This window comes from Pelophylax lessonae (assembly GCF_965119305.1).
Source record: "Pelophylax lessonae genome assembly, chromosome: 1".
Classification (NCBI taxonomy): Eukaryota; Metazoa; Chordata; class Amphibia; order Anura; family Ranidae; genus Pelophylax; species Pelophylax lessonae.
In genome coordinates this window covers 68,569,474-68,586,170 of record NC_138768.1, presented here as the reverse complement: position 1 = coordinate 68,586,170, position 16,697 = coordinate 68,569,474, and positions in this window count along the sequence as shown.

The window sequence follows — 16,697 nt, the reverse complement described above, 5'->3', positions numbered from 1 at the left end:
GAGTTTCCAAAGCTGTAAAACATTTTAACAACTCTTTCCTGTATCCATTTTTTTAAATAACAAAGATTAAAAAGTAGTTGATGAAATGATGTTAAAGAATATTCCCATCAATCTGGAGAGTACTGAAATCTCTGTACACCACAACACTACAGCTTCTCTTGGCCTTCGATCTTCATACTGCAGTGTCCCTCGATGGTCTAATAAACCAATGCCAACATTCCTTCCATAACATGCAAACTCCCTTCTGACAGAGGAAACTGATTCACTGTCAGGACCTGGAATGGAGCCCCAAAAACTATGCAAAAGAACATTTTTCATATAATGCAATATCATCGCACTTTTCTGAAAATGAAGATCAGTTGGTGGACACCATTGTGAATTAGATAACCAGAGGAAACGTGTGATACATTTGACAATTTCATTTCTTGACAAGAGTTTAGTTTCGGGTTCATGGCTACCATGGGCTTATGGCAAATTCTCCAGAACTCACAAATTGGGAGCTTTTACATTTTTTTTTAAAATTCTAGTCTTTATTTACCACTTCAGTGCTGGGCACTTTCACCCCCTTCCTACCCAGGCCAATTTTCCGCTTTCAGCCCTGTCTCATTTTGAATGACAAGTGTGCAGTCATGCAACTTTGTACCCATAAGAATCTTTTTTATCATTATTTCACACAAATAAAGCTTTCTTTTGGTGGTATTTAATCACCTTTGAGTTTTTTTTTAATTTTTTTAACTAAAAAAATAAAAAAAAAGACAAAAGACAAAAAAAAAATGTTTTTTGAAAAAAACGCATTTTTCTTTGTTTCTGTTTTTTACAAATAAATAATCATTCTTCATGAATTTAAACCAAAATGTATACTGCTACATTTCTTTGGAGAATATAACCCAAATCAGTGTGTTTAATATTCAGTCTATAGGAAAGTTATAGAGTCCACAAACTATGGTATATATCTGAAAATGTATCAATCCTGATGTACTGATAGCCTATCTATTTATTGGGGCCTGAAAATGCCAGGACAGTACAAATATCCTCCAAATGATCCCTTTTTGGAAATTAGGCAGGCCAAGGTATTTAGGAAAAAGGCATGGTGAGTTTTTTAAGGTTGTCATTTTTTTTTTTTTTTGTCACAATTATTTGGAAATGGAAGAAATAAAAAAAAATATGTCCACAATTCTTTTTTTCTTTTTAACGCATTGTTACCAATGCAGTACAGCATTATTAAATAACTCATGTGGGGGTGATCAGGGACACTGAATGGGGACAGTATGTTAAAAAAAATTTACATTTTTTTTACATTTTTTTTTTTTTTACAATTTTTTTTTAACACGCTGTGACCAGAACAACACAGTGTTACCAGAGTACCATTGTACTACTCTGGGGAAGTGATCAGGATTTTTTTTTTTAATACACATTATGATTGCATATACAGTATCTCACAAACGTGAGTACACCCCTCACATTTTTGTAAATATTTTATTATATCTTTTCATGTGACAACACTGAAGAAATGACACTTTTCTACGATGTAAAGTAGTGAGTGTACAGCTTGTATAACTCTGTAAATTTGCTGTCCCCTCAAAATAATTCAGCACACAGCCATTAATGTCTAAACCGCTGGCAACAAAAGTGAGTACACCCCAAAGTGGAAATGTCCAAATTGGGCCCAATTAGCCATTTTTCCTCCCCGGTGTCATGTGACTCATTAGTGTTATAAGGTCTCAGGTGTGAATGAGGAGCAGGTGTGTTAAATTCGGTGTTATTGCTCTCACTCTCTCATACTGGTCACTGGAAGTTCAACATGGCACCTCATTTCAAAGAACTCCCTGAGGATCTGAAAAATTGTTGCTCTACATAAAGATGGCCTAGGCTATAAGAAGATTGCAAAGACCCTGAGACCATATAGCGGTTTAACAGGACAGGTTCCACTCAAAACAGTCCTCGCCTTGGTCAACCAACGAAGCTGAGTGCACGTGCTCAGTGTCATATCCAGAGGTTGTCTTCGGGAAATAGATATATGAGTGCTGTCAGCATTGCTGTAGAGGTTGAAGAGGTGGGGGGGTCAGCCTGTCAGTGCTCAGACCATACGCCGCACACTGCATCACATTGGTCTGCATGGCTGTCGTCCCAGAAGGAAGCCTCTTCTAAAGATGATGCACAAGAAAGCCCCCAAACAGTTTGCTGAAGACAAGCAGACTAAGGATATGGATTACTGGAACCATGTCCTGTGGTCTGATGAGACCAAGATAAACGTATTTAGTTCAGATGGTGTCAAGCGTGTGTGGCGGCAACCAGGTGAGGAGTACAAAGACAAGTGTGTGTTGCCTACAGTCAAGGATGGTGGTGGGAGTGTCATGGCCTGGGGCTGCATGCGTGCTGCCAGCACTGAGGATTTACAGTTCATTAAGGGAACCATGAATTCCTTCAAACATGTACTGTGGCATACTGAAGCATAGCATGGCAGTATTCCAACATGATAATGACCCCAAACATACCTCCAAGACGACCACTGCCTTGCTAAACAAGCTGAGGGTAAAGGTGATGGACTGGCCAAGCATGTCTCCAGACCTAAACCCTATTGAGCATCTGTGGGGAATCCTCAAACGGAAGGTGGATGAGCACAAGGTTTCTAACCTCCACCAGCTCCGTGATGTCGTCATGGAGGAGTAGAAGAGGACTCCAGTGGCAACCTATGAAGTTCTGGTGAACTTCATGCCCAAGGGGGTTAAGGCAGTGCTGGGAAATAATGGTGGCCACACAAAATATTGACACTTTGGGCCCAATTTGGACATTGTCACTTAGGGGTGTACTCACTTTTGTTGCCAGCGGTTTAGACATTAATGGCTGTGTTGAGTTATTTTGAGGGGACAGCAAATTTACACTGTTATACAAGCTGTACACTCACTACTTTACATTGCAGCAAAGTGTCATTTCTTCAGTATTGTCACATGAAAAGATATATTAAAATATTTAGAAAAATGTGAGGGGTGTACTCACTTTTGTTAGATACTGTACCAATGAATTTAATTGGGAGAAGCAACCATTTTTACTGAATAAAACTGGTACATTCAGTGTCTTTTGTTCTAATTAGCTATGATTGATCAAAGCTAATCACATGGTACAGATGGGCTGTGATTGGCCCTGTCTGTACCATGTGATTACTGTGACCAATCACAGCCAGCAACACAATTGTATACACTTGATGGCATGAAATGAAGCCTCTATTGTTTACAATTGTCATGTAATCTGCTGTGATTGGTCACAGCCATCACAGGACACTGGCAGCGGGTCTGTGCAGTGATCAATTGTGGGCTGTGTCTGGTGGACACAGCCGGTGACAGATCGTGCCACTGCTCGGCCCCACGAGAGACAGGTTCTGGGAGGACATCATATGACGACCTCCCCGAGCAACAGTGCTCCCGCCTGGCCTATAGTAAAATGAAGGTAAAAAAAGGTGTTAAAGCTTGAAGCCCAACTCCAGGCAAAACAAAGTTTTCCCATGCTGTGGGTCTGTGTCCGCACTGCATGGGTTAATTGCTGATTTTTATCTAGGGGAGAGGAGAGTGGAGATATATTTACCTAATCCTCCGATCCTCCCCACACAAGAACTGTCCCCGCGTTCTAGTGCGGCAGACTGTTCCTGACATCATCACGCCCATAGACCTGCCCTGGACGTGAGGACGTCAGGAACAGTCCACCTCTGGGTAGTGGGGGAGTGCTGTTTGCCTGTGGAGCGGAGCATCGGGTGAGTATACAGCTTTCTCCTCTTCCCTTCACCAAGCAAGCAATTGGCCTGTGCAATGCGAACACAGCCCCAATGCATGGAAAACGTTTTTTTTGCCCAGAGCTAGGTTGAAGTTTACATATGGCAATTTTTACATTGACCATGTATGTGCCATGCCCCTTAGATCCCCATGTGAGCTGGAAATCACTGTAGTAGGCATTGCTATGCCAGTGATCTCAACTAGGTTCAGGGCACTGTGTTCAGCATGGGCACCATTCAGAGAACACTTTGCATTTTCTCATAGAATTTAAAGTGTTCTCTGATTGGACAAGGTGGAGATTGTGACCTCGCTGACCCTTAAAGTGTATGTAAACCCAACATTTCATATTCCAGATATGTGTCTGCTATATCATGCACTTGTATTAAAAAGTTTCCTGTTCACTTTGTATTGCTTCCTTTGTGTGAAATCCCTGGTGTTCTTGCCAGTCCCTCTGCTTTCCTATTAACAACTGGCCACACTAGGCATGAGAGCACATTGAGGTCAGTTCTCTAGCTGTGCTGGGACCTCGGTGTCCTCTCCTCCAATGATCAGACTTGTCCTGACACCTCCCTCCCTGCACAGCCTTTCACTGGGAAGATTAGCGTGCTGCTGTTTCTCCTCCCCCTCCCCCCGCTCTTTTGCAGCTGAGAACAGAGGGAATGATCGCTTATAAAAAAGGAAAATAAAATGTGTTAATATAGTTTATGTCATGGACCCTGTAGTGCGCTTGATGACATTAGGACCTTAGACCATTGGAACATGGGGGAGAAGACGCTGTGGGGGCCAGTCTAGCAGCATGGAGGAGTGGAGGATTGAGTAAGTAAACCTTCTTTACTATGTCCCCTAGACATAAATCAGCCATTAAGCCTTGCAGTGCGGTCACAGCCCCCATTACAAGGGATACCTTTGAAATTTGCCAGAATCGGGCTTCAAGCGCTGAAATGCAAGCAGGCACACCTACCAGTGGTCACATCCCATTCTGATAATGGGCTGCTGGTCCTGCATAGTGTCATGATGACAGTGTGAAGGGAGACAACAAGATGGGCCAGAGCCTGGTGTAAAAAGTGGTTTGGGCAACCAGTCATCACAACTCGTAAAGTTGGGATTCAACAATTTTTTACTCTACTCACCACTTTTTTAGTTTTAGTTATAGACCACTGGAAGTCAGTGGAAGTCATATAATGTCCTTAGCAGTCTCACAAGTGACAGCTTGGAAATGTTGGGAAGGGGGATTGGCCACACAGAACTACTAATTGCTTTAAAAGTCTTCCAAAGTTTCACAACTGTTAAAAGCATGAAGATTCAGGGAGGCTGGCATGACTGGGTCAGAAGGGGTTTGGGCATAGGAGGAGTTAGGATAAAGTAATAAGGATTAGTAAAAGGTGGGAGGAGGTAAGGGCTTCATGAGTTGGAGCATGGGAAGGGCTGGGATGAGCTTTAGTTGGAAGAAAACGTGGACGGGACAACTTCCCACCCTCCCTCTATTAGGGTTATGGTTTTTTTTGCAGTTGTTTTGGTCTTTTTTCTGTATTTCGCAGGTCACGGAGCTGGGGCATTCATGTCATAGCGATTGGTGGGGCACAAGGTCCTTTGATGTGTTATGATTTCGGGCAAAAGGTACATTTGGAGTGACCAGTCTTATATATGGCTCCCACTATTCTGGCTGGTGGTACCTGCAAAGTTGGTTTGTCTCCGATGCTTTCTGCTGCTGGAGGCCGCAAATGGTGGTTACGCAGGTACTTGTAGTGCATGTCCATAAGGACCTTGGGGCCCCTTGAATACTGTATGACGTTCATATGTTAATATGTTTATTATGTTATTTACATTTGGTCAATAAAAGGCTGCTATGGCCATTAAAACTCCAATTGGTGTCATGTCTGGTCATTTTTTTATGATAAGTGGTCGGTGGAGTGGTGGCCACGCAGTCCGGTAAAACCCTGTTTGGTACCCTAGTCATGGTTTATATTCAGAAAAAAAAAACCATAGTCTTTCTTATGCTGTACCAATGCTACGCTAGATGGCAATTTTCACAATAGCTAATGCTTTGTGAAGTTCCTCTTAAAAAAAAGCTCCATAAAAACACCCCAGGTGCACAGACTGCAGTAAATAAATTCAAACTCAGGGAACGTTTCCTAAATATTTAGAAAGGCATGTAATAAAGCACCATGTTTATTTGAGCGACGGGCTAATAAACAGGTCATAGTAACGATGGGAACCAACCCTTATCTCAATGTGATGATGATTAGAGAGTCACGAATGATCCAGCAGAGAAAATGGGTTGGATCAAACAGGAGAATCAGAGCAGATGTAATGATAGACTGAAACAAATACTGGACAAGGTAATGAAAACGCCCAACATCTGATATGTGTGAAAGGTTTGAAAAAGATAGAGAAAAAGCACTGAGCCCTGCCATTCGAAACATATGTTCATGCACCAGCAATGTTTCATTTTTCAGTGTCATTTATCCGTCTGGAGATCTGTACAAATAGTAAATTATATCTCTATCACATTTATAGTTTTCATTCCTGTTTACTGGCAATGAGTCATATGAGGATACGGACTTCAAAGAATGACCCCACCTTTATGGCCAATCCAATAGAGCATGAAGGCCGATTGGAAAAACAACTTTGCAAACTGTATACATTACCTTATCACAATGTGTTGTGCTTCTGCAGACTGTTGAAAAATCTATTGTACGGATTATTTAAAGTATAGCCTGGTGGAAAGCATAGACAGGTCATTCTGGTATGACAACAGAACATATGACTGTTATGTGTGTAGTGTACTATTCGGGGGGGGGGGGGGGATTCGGATCACCAGCTAGTCGCTGGTAAAAGTAAACAGTCTTTATTTTTTAAGAAGCAGGGAAAATATGGTAGCTACTCTTTAGCAGATAAAATAAACACAGTCCATAACTCTGGTATATTAGGAAATATTACAATGGCTCACCTCCAGTATACCAGTCCCACTTATCTCTGGCCGGCTTTGGCATCTGCAGCTTGACATTGCATGCTATTTCTTAGTCTATCTTCCACTAAGACTCCCAGTTCTTTCTCCATTCTTGATTCCCCCAGGGGTTCCCCCCCTAAAGCGTATTTTGCGTTTATGTTTTTAGCCCCCAAGTGCAATACCTTACATTTCTCCACATTAAACCTCATATGCCATGTAGTTGACCACTCTGTTATTATGTTCAGGTCATTCTGTAAGATTTCTATATCTTGATGAGAAGTTATTGCCCTGCCTATTTTTTGTGTCATCCGCAAAAACTGAGATTGAGCTAATGATCCCGTCCTCTATGTTATTTATGAATAAATTGAACATAATTGGTCCCAGAACTGAGCCTTGGGGGACCCCACTTACCACTCCAGACCAGTCTGAGTACGTGTTATTTATCACCACCCTTTGGACACGCCCCAGTAACCCATTTTCTATCCAAGAACAAACCTTGTAGTTGATGCCTGCAGACCTTGGTTTGTAGATTAAGCGTTTGTGGGGAACTATATTGAATGCCTTAGCAAAATCCAGATACACTGTGTTCACAGGTCTCCCCCTATCTAGCTCACAGCTCACCTCCTCGTAAAATGTTAACAGATTGGTTTGACAAGAACGTCCTTTTGAAAACTCGTGCTGATTACTGCTGATGATACTGTTGTCCTTAGCAAATTCTTGGATATAGTCCCTTATCATCCCTTCCAGTAATTTACATACTATTGACGTCAGGCTGACCGGCCTATAGTTTCCCGGGATATACCTCTGCCCTTTTTTGAAAAGTGGTATCACATTGGCTTTCCTCCAGTCCCCTGGTACAGTTCCTGTCAAAATACTGTCTGCAAAGATCAGGAACAACGGTCTAGCTATAACCCTACTGAGTTCTTTGAGTACTATCAGATGTACGCCATCCGGTCCTGGTGATTTATTTGTGTTAATGTTATCAAGCCTTTCCTTGATTTCACCCTCTGTTAGCCATAATGGCAAGTCCTGTAATGTGCTGCTAACCATACAGTCATGTCAAGTCAGGTCAGTATACCCCTCCTTTACCTATGTAAAAAACTGAGGAGAAGAAAGCATTTAGCACAGTTGCCTTCTCTGTGTCCTCTGTAACCATCCTCCCATCATCGTTAATTATGTGTGCAACGTGCTCTGACCTCGCTTTTTTGCTATTAATATATTTAAATAATCTCTTAGGGTTTTTCTTACTCTCCTCTGCTATCTATCTCTCAAAGTCAATTTTAGCCGTCCTGATTTTGTTTTTACATTTCTTGTTAGATTCCTTGTATTGGTGGAAAGCCGTTAATGTCCCCTCCAATTTAAATTTCTTAAAGGCCATTTTTTGTTCTCTAATAAGCATTTTTGCATTACGGTTTAGCCACCCTGGTTTGACCTTGGCTCTTCTAAATGTATTTCCCTTTGGAATGCACTGTGAGATACTTTTGTTTAAAATGTTCCTAAAGCATTCTCATTTTTCCTCCGTGTTCAATGTTCCTAGGGTTTGGTCCCAATTTATGTTCTCTATTATTGAGCACAGTTATGGAAATTTTGCCCTTCTAAAGTTTAGGGTTTTTATGTTCCCCTCTTGCTTTGCTATCTTATGATATATGCTAAATGTGATAATCCTGTGATCGCTAGAACCCAAGTTGTCCCGTACTCCTACATCTGTGATTAGACCTGGGTAGTTCGTAATTAATAGATCTAGCAATGCATTCTTTCTAGTAGGAGAATCCACCAACTGTGACATGTAGTTGTCCTGTAAGACTTTCATGAAATAACGGGCATTTAATGAGAGTGCAGTCCCCTCTTCCCAGTCAATATCAGGATAATTGAAGTCCCCCAATATTATGACTTGTCCCTGCTTTGCCGCTTTTCCCAACTGCAATAGAAATTCCAGCTCCAACCCCTCCCTATGGTTAGGGGGCCTATAACATACCCCTACTATTACTTTCCCCCTTATTTCTTCCCTATGGAATTCTACCCACACGGATTCCACCTCCGCCCTCGTTCCTTCCACAATGTCACTCCTCTCTACCATCCTTAAATTATTTTTGACATAGAGACATACCCCTCCCCCTCTTTTTCCTTCCCTGTCCTTCTTATACATAGAATACCCTTGAATATTTGCCAGCCAGTCGTGTGAGGGGTCAAACCAAGTTTCAGTTATTCCCACAAGATCTATGTCCTCCTCGTGTACTAACAGTTCCAATTCTTCCATTTTGTTAGCTAGGTTCCTGGCATTTGCGTATACCCCTCTCAGTGCAAACATTTTAACAAATTGAATTGCAGATACCTAACTTTTTCTGTTCTGAAGAAACATCTGTTGGTTTTAATACATTTTTTGTTGATGGATACTTGAATGGGAGAGTCAAATTCCTATTGAAGGAGATGCCTAAAATTCAAATTTGTCTTAGGGAAGACTTCTGAGCTAGTCACAAAATTAAGAAGTTATATTTCTGAAGGCATTCTGTACACCCATGGTGTACATAGCACTTGCATTTTGCCACACTGCATTGCTTTTTATTTTTTTTTTTATTTTTACATAATGATAGATAACGAAAAGGTAATTTATAACATAAAATTCAATTAAATGTTAACATTAAAACATATATATTTTGTAGCAATGTCATATGCTATAAACTTTTTTTTTTTTTTTTTTTAATTTTGGTGTCATTATATACAGGGCAAATTAGAAAATAAAATTTGCACTTTTGCCTACAGTAAAGCTGGTCACACGCTAGTAAAATTTTGTTTCAATTTATATTTTAGGAATGTTAGTTTAATTTTCCAATCATTAGTGAAGTGGAATCAAAGTTAATTTTCGACTGTAGTGATAAGAAAATTCAAAAGAGCAGGATGGCTCCTGGGACTCCAGCAAACCATGGTGAGAGCCATTATCCACAAATGGAGAGAACAGTGGTGAACCTTCCCAGGAGTGGCTGGCCTTCCAAAATTATTCCAAGAGCACAATGACGGCTCTTCCAGGAGGTCATAAAAAGAACCCAGAACAACATCTTAAGAACTGCAGGCCTCACTTGCCTCAGATAAGGTCAGTGTTTATGATTCAACAATAGGAAAGAGACTGGGCAAAAATGGCATCCTTGGGAGAGTTCCAATGCCAAAACCCCTGCTGATCAAAAAACCCCACAAAGGATCGTCTTACATTTGCCTACAAACATCTTGATTATCCCAAAGACTTTTGGGCAAATATTATGTGGACTGATGAGACAAAAGTTGAACTTTTTGAAAGGTGTGCGCCCAGTTACATCTGGCGTAAAACTAATACAGCATTTCATAAAAAGTCACCTTCGACAGCCATTCGATGCACCCTCTCTATGGCACCCTGTGTAGCCCACTGGAAACAATCACAAATATTGCTCACTCGTTGGTATCTCACACTATATCAATTATCAAAATTCTTCATATCCAAATCCCTTCTTCGCTGGAGGAAACGTGGCCAGTTGGATAATCTCCTTCACATTTTCTGGACATGTAAGAATCTTACTTGCTTTTGGAGGAACATATTTACTATTCTCTCAGAGACCACATGTGCTTTGACTGAATCTAACCCAGCTCTTGCCATTTTACACCTGGGTATGGATGGCTTCCACCATAGTTTAGGAATTGTTTTTTTTTACACATTTTAGTGGCAGCAAAAACACAGTGATAGTCAGGCATTGGACTACAAACTTGGTACCACACCCTTCTGCAGCGTTAGATCTGATTAATAAATATGCAACTTTCACTTGAACAAATGTACTCCCACAAAAACTCAACACGTGCTTCATTTGAAAAGCTGTGGAAACCAGGGATGGGTAGTAAATACTATATTGATGTATTGTGATGCCTTTTAATGTAACCTTTTGGCTCCATGCACAAGGGGCGTTTTTAACGCCGCTGTAAGTAGCATCAGGCGTTTTCTTTTTGCAGCCTAAAAACGCACCTCCATGTTATTCTATGGCCTCATGCACACACAGACGTTTTTGAGCTGTAAGTGGCCTTGGCGTTTTTAAGCTGCAACAAGAACCCACGGCCTGCGCGTTCTGAGGACCAGCGTTACAGCTGTAAAAACGTCTGACGCTGCTAAAGGCTGAATAACGTTGATTTGAATGGAAGTCGCACCGCAAGTCGGATCCTGTCACAGATGACGTCGTCTGTGGCATAAGGGGGCGGGGCCTCCCGGTGACGTCATTGAGAGGCCACACCCCTAATGGCTATATATTAAGCTGCAGAGACCGGAGACCGGCATAATCACCGGAGACATTGTTGGAGGAGGACCGGAGGAAGAAGAGCCAAGAGCAAAAGAGCAGAAGATTGGACAGCAGAAGATTGGACAGCAGAAGAGCGGAGAGGAGAAGAGCAGAGTGGAGAAGACCGGAGCGGAGAAGACCGGATGAAGATTTTTAATAAATTTTTTCAAAACGTCTACTGTCGTTATTCACATACACTGCCTTTTATGGGGTGAATGGGTAAGGGTACAATGTACCCCATACCCATTCACATAGGGAGGGGGTCCGGGATCTGGGGGGGCCCCCTTGTTCAAGGGGGCTTCCAGATTCTGATGAGCCCCCTGCCCGCAGACCCCCACAACCACCGGCCAGGGTTGTGGGGATGAGGCCCTTGTCCTCATCAACATGGGGGCAAGGTGCTTTGAGGTGGGGGGTGCAGAGCCCCCCTAACCCAAAGCACCAACACCCCCCCATGTTGAGGGCATGTGGCCTGGTGTGGTCCAGGGGGGGTGGGGCCACTCGCTCGTCCCCTCCCCTTTCCTGGCCTGCCGGGCTGCATGCTCGGATAAGGGTCTGGTATGGATTTTGGGGGTGACCCCACGCCGTTTTTTCGGCGTGGGGCTACCCTCAAATTCCATACCAGACCCGAAGGGCCTGGTTTGGAACCTGGGGGGGGACCCCCACGCCGTTTTTTCCCATTTTGGCGTGGAGTTCCCCCTCAAGATTCTCACAGCGCAAGTCCCCGCAAGTTGGATCATCTTGATCCGACTTGCGGTGTGACTTCCATTCAAATCAATAGGCTCCCATAGGGAACCATTGATTTTGAATGGAGGCAGATAAAAACGCCGCTAAAATCGACGTGGCAAAACGTGCAATAACGCCAATGGAAAAAGCTACTGAAAGCACGTTTTTACAGCTGCTTTTTCCGGCGTCAGAACTAGCTTTGACACACGTTTTTTCTAACGCCTCGTGTGCATGGGGCCTTTGTATTATTTATATGCTATATCTCCACTGTTTGAGATTGCTACTTTGACTGTACTTTAGATGTATCAGCCATTTTCTCCTCTTTGTAAACTTGTTATTGCATTTATGTTGTTACATGTATAACCTTGAAAATTCAATTTAAAAGAAATGAAACATAAAACAGTCACCCCTCAACTAAAATTAGCACCAATTTAAAATAACCCCCCCCCCCCCTTGCTCACACACACACAAAAAAGAAAAGACAATAACCCAACATGTTTTACTGCTAGATTTGCAGCTTCCTCAGCGGTTAACACTATTTTTTGTACTTTTGCACAGTATGTTTTGTAATGACTTAAAACTACATTTTTTGGAAACTCAAAAGTTTCCAAAAAAAAAGAATATATTAGCAAATTATGATTATAGTCACTGTTTTTTAGTGTCTCCACTTTTGAGACTTATCCACTTGGTGACCCCTTCTATAATCAATTTACTCTCACTGTACACCTATTTAGTTGTGCTTTGCAGTTAATATTCATACTTTCTAAAATTATCTTGCACCTTAGTTTTACCGCCCCTTGTTTTCTCCTTGTTTTTTAAGTCAGTTACCCTTCACTGACCAACATATGCTACACTTACTTTATTTCTATTTATAACTATTATTTTTGCACTTGCACTTTTTGCACATTTATTTGCACCTTTACACACTTTTATACTTTTTTTGAAAGATTTAATATTATATTGGTTTATATCTGGTTATATTATATAGTGCGTATTTGCACTTTACTCTCTGGTTATATCTGTCTGTGTACAATCTTTGGACTTATTATACTTTGTCCTTTTCTGTCCAAGATATACCATATATTTATTTATTCATTTACCCTTGGCAGTGCCATCTACCTCACCTTTTCCCTAACATATTAGCAAATCAGTAGGTCCATAGTGGAAATGTACCAATTGCTCTGGTCCATAGGTATAGAAGTGTATAACTGAAAAGTTCAGAATTTCATTGTGTTGTACTAAAGTGTACCTGTACTGCCAAAACTCACCTAGGTATAAACTAAGAGCTAAATAGTATGTACCCAGCACCACAGAACCCTGCAGAAGATGCAGTACAAATACTGAGTTGGTATTTGCATAGGTGTGCCATGCCCCCCTCCTTCCCCCTCCACCTGGTGGTGTCATTAGGAGCTATCAGTAGTCACATGTAACTGGATTTGTTCTGTAGCCTTGAAGACTGGGTGTCTCTAAAATTTAATTTGTTATAAGACAAACCTTTTCCTTTTTCATTTATTAGCAGTGCCATCTTAAAAGCGTTATAGGCCCCCGGGCAATGCAGTGCACTGGAGCCCTGCCTACACAATGCAAATTATCGTAAAGGCTATATTTATTGGTACCTCAAAGAAAATCAGTGTTTAAACATTTGTAGCACCCTACAAGGTAGATGCTAGGTAAAGTATAGTGGGCCTCGTCTGCTTAACAGCAGGGCCATGATTTTCAGCTGGGCTGTCATGCCTCCCAGGTGTGGCTGTTGATACTAGGGAGTCGCCCCACTGTACTCAATGAGAGGGTTCTCATTGGGCAGTGGAGGAAACCCAGCCAATGGCTCACCCAGGCCTGTATCTACCCCAGAAAGGCAGATTCTGCCACACAGCATTCTGGGAGTGGGTATAAGTTTGAGGGGAGTGCATGACGCAGCGTCTTTGGTGGGAAGCAGAGTCCCAGGAGGGAGAGTACGGCTGTCTCTCCTCCTGTCAGAGGAATCGGGTGTCCCAGGCGGCTTGCTTGAGGGGACAGGGGGCTGAGCTGAGCTGCAGAGAGGATCCGGTGTGCAGAGGACCAGCGGAGCTGAAAGGGGTTGAGTTTCAGGAAAGCATTCCCAGTTCGTGAGTACTGCAAACTGCCCCTGGGGGTCTGCCTAGTGAGAGGGGACCACTCTGGAGAAGGTCAGAGGGATCCAGGAGCTAGCTAGCTGGTGCAGGAAGCAAGAGTAAAGGGGGTGCCAGTGTTGACCCTGAAGTGTAAAGGGGGTGCCAGTGTTTGGGCCTTGAAGTGTACAAGGGGGTGCCAGTGTGTGGACCCTGAAGTGTAAAAGGGGTGCCAGTGTGTGGACCCTGAAGCATAGAGGGGGTGCCAGCAGTTGGGCCCTAAAGTGTTCAGTGTACAGCGTGCAGTGTACAGTGTTGAGAGTTGCAGCAGCAGAAGCAGTTTACAGAAGCTACCTTAATCAGGAAGGACTGGAGGGAGCAGGGTTCAGGACTTTTGAGCTAATTAGAGTGTCAGAAGTCAGTTCTCAGTACAGTCCAGGACTTTTGAGTATCCCACTCATTCCCTTTACCTATCCCCATAATAAAATAAACAAAACAAACCAAAGATGCCGGACTGGTCTTTGACTTAAATCTCACACTTGGGTATTCAACTTTATTAATAAATAATTAATCATTTTAAAAAAAGGCAAAAAAAAAATGATTTAATAAATAATAAATCATTTTAAAAAAATGAATACATACATTTTAAAAAAGCGAAAAAAATTAAATAAAATGCACTGATACCCTTATTAATTTGGCCATCAATTGTAAACAAAATGAAAGTGACAAGTGACATGCAAATGTTTTGGCTTTCCGAACATACAAAGACAATATTAATTTCTGCACATAAAAAAAAGTTAGTACTTACTCTTTCTGTCTTTGTTTCCTTTCTGGAACATGAAGAGAAAGTGGCCACACATCAAAACGATGATTTGATAGTAGCAAAGATTTATTTGTACAAATCTGGATACAAGGTACAACAGAATAGAAATGGTAGATGCGTTTCACACGACTGTACCTTGTATCCAGATTTGTACAAATAAATCTTTGCTACTATCAAATCATCGCTTTGGTGTGCGGCCACTTTCTCTTCATGTTCCTGTTATGTGGTGGCGATCCAAGGTCCAGCACCCACAGCTGATTGTGGATACAGATCCACCTGAGCGGTGTACATCTTCTTTACAGTATTTCTTTCCTTTCTGCCATGCTGGCTTCCACTTTAGGCTTCTACAGCAGTGCCCCCACCCTTGCGGCTTGAGCTGCGGCTGTCCTAGTGTGTGCCTGTCTCCCGGTGGACCTTGGAAGCAGGCAGGCACTCCTGCTGCTGTGGGAGCCTCTCCATGGCCCAATTGGCCTGACAGCAGTGCCAGGATAATGACAGATTCCAAGTACATGGCTGGGTCCGGTGAACACACACACAGTCGGGAGTCAGACTCGACTGTCCTATGTGTTTCATATTTCCGTGGAGGAGGACAGGCATTCCTGGAGTTGTGGGCTCCCCCTCCACGACCCAAGTGGCCTAACAGCAGTGCAGGGCCAACAGGCGCTTGGCAGAGACATCCCAACCTGCAAAAACTAATTTCAGGGAGGTGACAAACTAATTTCAGGGAGGTGGCACACTGAACCCCCCACACCAATTTAACACAAGTAGGGGATGATCAAATGAAATGCAATCAGTATACAGAGGTTTACTTCTTCTGAGAGATATTAAAGAAAAACTCTAACCACCATGACCACTTCAGTGATTTGAAGTGGTCATGGTGGTAGGAGTCAGAAACACTGTACATGCTGGGATACCTACAATTATGTGCTGGGGTCCAGTTGCACCCTGAACATGTGTGACTTACTGCTGGTGGGTACTGCTGGTGGTTACTGCTGGCTGGTCCTGCTGGTGGGTACTGCTGATGGGTACTGCTGGTGGTTACTGCTGGCTGGTACTGCTGATGGTTTCTGCTGGTTGGTACTGCTGGTGGGTACCGCTGGCAGATACTGCTACGGATACTGCTGACTGGTACTGCTGGCGGGTACTGCTGGTGGTTACTGCTGGTGGGTACTGCTGGCTGGTACTACTGGCTAGTACTGTTGGCTGATACTGCTGGCGAGTACTGGAGAGTACTGCTGGTGGTTACTTCTGGTGGATAATGCTGGGCTTTACTGCTGGCTGGTACTGCAAGTGGTTACTGCTGGCTGGTACTGCTGGTGGGTACTGCTGCCTGGCTGGTAGTGCTGGTGGTTACTGCTGGTGGGTACTGTAGCTGGGTACTGCTGGTTGGTACTGCTGTGGGTACTGCTGGTGGGTATTGTTGTGGGCACTGCTGGTGGGTACTTCTGGCTGGTACTGATGTGGGTACTGGTGGCTGGTACTGCTGGTGGGTACTGTTGGCTGGTACTGGTGGCTGGTACTGCTGTGGGTACTGCTGGCTGGAACTGCTGGTGGGTACTGCTGGCTGGCACTGCCAGCAGGAAATGCTGGTGGAGAGTGTGAGGAGCGGCGCTGGAGGAAGCATGCAGAGCCGTTGCTTCCTGTATCTCTTGGTCTCCTCACAGACAGAGAGCATTTGATATCACTCTGCCTGTGACAGGACGGAGCTGGAACTATACAGGAAGCATCAGCGCCATTCTGACAGCTGACACAGACAGCCGGGATATTGTGCATCAGAGAGCCGCAGCCCGCATGCGGTAGACTCCAGAACCTCGCGGGAGACTTAGGATGTCTCTTGCCACCTGCTAAGTTCGGCAGCGGAATGCACACTGGAGTCGGGACTAATGCTGGGGCTGGGTCGCTGGGCAGGTGGGGCCCCTGGGCAACTGGCCAGTGTGCCCATGCAGTAATACGGCCCTGTTTCTTAGTCCAATGCCCTTTATGTAGCCCAAGCCTGGCTGAGTAGGGCCCTAAAGGAGATTGTTTTTCTCTGGGACACACATCTTTCCTCACTGTACCAGT